The sequence below is a fragment of the Muntiacus reevesi genome, chromosome 5 (genome assembly GCF_963930625.1).
Source record: "Muntiacus reevesi chromosome 5, mMunRee1.1, whole genome shotgun sequence".
NCBI lineage: Eukaryota > Metazoa > Chordata > Mammalia > Artiodactyla > Cervidae > Muntiacus > Muntiacus reevesi.
In genome coordinates this window covers 65,867,681-65,872,760 of record NC_089253.1, presented here as the reverse complement: position 1 = coordinate 65,872,760, position 5,080 = coordinate 65,867,681, and the positions used below count along the sequence as shown (strand labels likewise).

The 5,080-nt window shown below is 38.8% G+C and overlaps 1 pseudogene; it reads left to right on the top strand.

Moving 5' to 3' along the window:
• The first annotated feature begins 700 nt into the window (after positions 1-700).
• Positions 701-2,763, top strand: LOC136168978 (T-complex protein 1 subunit delta pseudogene; annotated as a pseudogene).
• The last annotated feature ends 2,317 nt before the right edge of the window (positions 2,764-5,080 follow it).

The following is a 5,080-nucleotide window of genomic DNA, read 5'->3' as shown; positions in this document are numbered from 1 at the left end:
GGAATCAAGATTACTGGGAGAAATATCAATAACCTCAGATATGCAGATGACACCACCTTTATGGCAGAAAGGGAAGAGGAACAAAAGAGCCTCTTATGAAAGTAAAAGAGGAGAGTGAAAAGTTGGCTTAAAACTCAACATTCAGAAAACTAAGATCATGGCATCCGGTCCCATCACTTCATGGCAAATAGATGGGGAAACAGTGGAAACAGTGACAGACTTTATTTTTGGAGCTCCAAAATCATTGCAGGCGGTGACTGCAGTCATGAAATTAAAAAATACTTACTCCTTGGAAGGAAAGCTATGACCAACCTAGACAGCATATTAAACAACAGAGACATTATTTTACGAACATGGGTCCGTCAAGTTAAAGCTATGGTTTTTCTAGTAGTCATGTGTGGATGTAAGAGTTGTACTATAAAGAAAGCTGAGCACTGAAGAATGATGCTTTTGAACTGTGGTGTTGGAGAAGACTCTTGAGAGTTCCTTGGACTGCAAGGAGATCAAACCAGTCCATCCTAAAGGAAATCAGTCCTGAATATTCATTGGAAGGACTGATGTTGAAGTTGAAGCTGCTGTTTTGGCCACCTGCTGGGAAGAACCTACTCTTTTGAAAAGACCCTGGCCCTTCCCCGGCTCCTCGGCACCGCTTTCTGGAAGCTTCTTGAAGGTGGTGGGTGCTTACGGTTGGTCCCTGGTCAGGCGCAATCCACGTCCATCCGTCCTTCCCAGGCTCACGCAGACCCATCCACGGTTGCCATGCCTGTGAACGTAGCCCCCCGGAGTGGGCCGCCCTCCGGGGCTGTCGGGGCTGCTGGCAGCCGCGGGAAGAGCGCCTATCAGGCCCGCGATAAGCCGGCCCAGATCCGCTTCAGCAACATCTCTGCAGCCAAAGCTGTAGCTGATGCTATTAGAACAAGCCTCGGACCAAAAGGAATGGATAAAATGATTCAAGATGGAAAAGGTGATGTGACCATTACAAATGATGGTGCCACCATGCTGAAACAAATGTAGGTGTTACATCCAGCAGCCAGAATGCTGGTGGAGCTGTCCAAGGCTCAGGATATAGAAGCAGGAGATGGCACCACATCAGTGGTCATTATTGCAGGTTCTCTCTTGGATTCCTGTACCAAGCTTCTTCAGAAAGGGATTCATCCCACCATCATTTCTGAGTTATTCCAGAAGGCTTTGGAAAAGGGCATTGAAATCTTGACTGACATGTCTTGACCTGTGGAACTGAGTGACAGAGAAACTTTGTTAAATAGTGCGGCCACTTCATTGAACTCAAAGGTTGTGTCTCAGTATTCAAGTCTTCTTTCTCCAATGAGTGTAGATGCAGTGATGAAAGTGATTGACCCAGCCACAGCTACTAGTGTAGGTCTTAGAGATATTAAAATAGTTAAGAAGCTTGGTGGGACAATTGATGACTGTGAGTTGGTGGAAGGTCTGGTTCTTACTCAAAAGGTAGCAAATTCTGGCATAACCAGAGTTTAAAAGGCTAAGATTGGGCTTATTCAGTTCTGCTTATCTGCTCCCAGATAAGCTTATCTGCTTATCTGCCCCAGATATGGACAATCAAATAGTGGTTTCTGACTATGTTCAGATGGATCCAGTGCTAAGAGAAGAGAGAGCTTATATTCTAAATTTAGTGAAGCAAATTAAAAAAACAGGATGTAATAATCTCATACAGAAGTCTATTCTAAGAGATGCTCTTAGTGATCTTGCATTACATTCCCTGAACAAAATGAAGATTATGGTGGTAAAGGATATTGAAAGAGAAGACATTGAATTCGTTTGTAAGACGATTGGAACCAAACCAGTTGCTCATGTTGACCAGTTCTCTGCTGACATGCTGGGATCTGCCCAATTAGCTGAGGAGGTCAGCTTAAATGGTTCTGGCAAACTGATCAAGATTACAGGCTGTGCAAGCCCTGGAAAAACAATTACAATTGTTGCTCGTGGTTCTAACAAATTGGTGATTGAAGGAGCAGAGGGTTCCATCCATGACGCTTTCTGCGTTATTCGCTGTTTAGTGAAGAGAGCACTTATTGCAGGAGGTGGTGCTCCAGAAATTGAGTTGGCCCTACGGGTAGCTGAATACTCACGAGCATTGAGTGGTATGGAATCCTACTGCATTCCTGCTTTTGCAGATGCTATGGAAGCCATTCCATCTACACTAGCTGAAAACCCTGGCCTAAATTCCATTTCTACTGTAACAGAACTAAGAAACCGGCATGCCCAAGAAGAAAAAACCACAGGCATTAACGTCCGAAGGGGTGGTATTTCCAATGTATTGGAGGAACTGGTTGTCCAGCCTCTGCTGGTTTCAGTCACTGCGCTGACTCTAGCAACTGAAACTGTCCGGAGCATTCTGAAAATTGATGATGTGGTAAACACTCGGTAATCTGGTTAACACTGGCTGACTGGCATGATCATGGCCACTAATGGTGCAGCTGGAATGGAGGAGCACCTTGGCATTCCTTGTTGTTTCAAAGATTGTTTCTTTTATGAATTTCTGGGCCTGGTCTTCCAGTTGGCATTTGCTTGAAATTGCTTAGACACAGTTTAATGAAAATATTAAATATATGGTTTCAAAAAGCAGGTTAATTTATTGCTCTCCATTCTGCATTATTCCCACTCTCTCCCAACATTCTGTTATTTCTGATTCACTTGAGAAACCTGTGTGAGGAGGGAAAAAAGGAGTTAACATTTGTCTGTTAAATTCTTAAGGGCTTAATGCTGGGTACTTTTAAGTTTTGTGTTAGGTTGTGATTTTTGTTGTTTTTCTCCTTTTTGGCTGTGTGGCATATGGGATCTTACTTCCCTGACCAGGGATCAAACCCACACCCCCTGCATGGGCAGCAAAGAATCTTAAACACTGGACTGTCAGGTAACTCTCCAGTTTTGTGTTTTTTAATAGAAATATTGAGAAGGAATAATGGCCCAATATGCTCATCACCCTGATAAACCCCCATTTTCAGTAATATATATGCTGTTTGAAAAGTTAACAGTAAAGAAAAATAAAAAAAGAAAAGTTAACAGTATAGAAAGAGTGAAAAATGAACGTCTTTCTCATTTTTACCCTTTTCCAAGAACAACCACTGTTGTGTTAATTGGAATTCCTCCTAAAAATAAAAATATGCATATATGTAACAACAAAAAAAATGAAAAGACCCTGATGCTGGGAAAGATTGAAGGCAGAAGGAGAAGGGGTGACAGAGGATGAGATGGCTGGATGGCATCATTGACATGATGGATATGAGTTTGAATAAACTTGGGAGTTGGTGATAGACAGGGAAGCCTGGTTTGCTGTAGTCCATGGGATCGCGAAGAGTCGGGCACGACTGGGTGACTGAACTGAGATCTAAAATGTGTGTCTTATAGACAACATTAATTAGATCCTGGGGAGTTGAATCAATTTATATTTAAAGTAATAACTGTTAGGGAAGAACCTACTATTGCCATTTTAGTATTTGTTTTATATCTTTTTAAAAACACATCTCTTATTTTCTCCCTAGCTGCTTTCTTTTGTGTTTATTTGATTGTTGCTTTAGCACATGTTGATTTGCTTCTCATTGACTTTTTTGTATATTCTATAAATATTTTCTTTCTGGCTATCATAGAGATTAAATATAGCAATCTAAATTAATAACAAACTGTTTAAACTTGATAACAGCTAAGCTTAAATCACATACAAAAGCTATTCCTTTTCAGTCCCCTTCCCAGTGTATGTTATTTGTGTTACAAATTGTATCTTTACATATTGTATAATCCATTAGCATAAATTAATAATTACTTTTTTGGCTTTGGTCCTTTAAATCCTATTAAAGAATCAAGAATGGAGTTATGCATCAAAATCATAATAATGCTGCCTTTTATATTTGCTTTTGTATTTACCTTCACTAGAGTATGTTATGTTTTTGTATTTACCTTAACTAAAGAATGTTATGTTTCATATGGCCTTCAGGTAGTGTACTGTCTCTTTGTTTCAACATGAAATATTCCCTTCATCCTTTTTATAGGAATGTTGAGTGATAATAAATTCCTTCAGCTTTTGTTTACCTGGTGATGTCTTAGCTTTTACCTTTGCTGTGAAAGCGATAGCTCTTACTTCACACTGGTGGCTTTAGTTCCAACTTTATGTCAGCAGGTCCTAGTTATTGTTCAAGTTTTGTGTGTACTGCTTTTAGCTTGGTTAGCAGTTCCTGGTCATAACTTGGGCCAGACTTGGAGTGAGCATACTTTCTTATGTGTGTGTGTGTGAGTCATGGAGATGTATATGTCTTTGATTCAGTTTTAAAAAATACTTATAGAAAATTTTTGGTTTAGTGTGGGAGATTTTGGTGTTTTCTGTGTCTTACCTTGATCCCCTCAGTATTTTCTACTCTTCTGCTATGTGGTAATAAAAATATGTCATTATTTTTAAAAAAGCCCATTGGAGCACACATTGCTATGATAATTAACAGCTACAAAACCCAGAGTCTATTATGTCTTTTCAAATTTCATTTGTGTTCTGTTGTTCTTCTTAGGATCTTGGTTTTTTCTCATGTTTGCTCTTCATTTTCTGCCTTACTAGGATCTACTCTATAATCATTTTTATATCTTTGACCTTTTACATTTAATTTTGAGTGAATTCTCAGGTCTAGCCGTTTTGTCTTTTATGATATTTATTTTTTACACTTTAATTATGACTTAACACTATAATATTTTTTTATTGTTCTCTTCAACTTTACCCTGAACTCTGCTTGCTCATTTTTAATTTCCTTCTTTTGTTTTAGAGCTAATCTATCTCTAGTTTGAGCTCTTTCTGACTTCATCGAAGTGCTGTCCTTTATTTTTTATGACTAAGGTTAATCATGTTTTATAGTCTCCTTAAGTAATTCCTATTGTAATATTTGTTATTGAAGTTACTTTAAATTTATTTCTTTAATTTAAAAAATTTCTTATGCTCTTTTTCCCTGATTATTTCTTATATTTGAGTGGGATTAGCTATTTGCTCAACAACAGTGTGTTTGTGTGTTTATTAGGGAAGGGATGTATAATACCCACAGTTCATTTTAAAGGTTGTTTGGTGGCAACA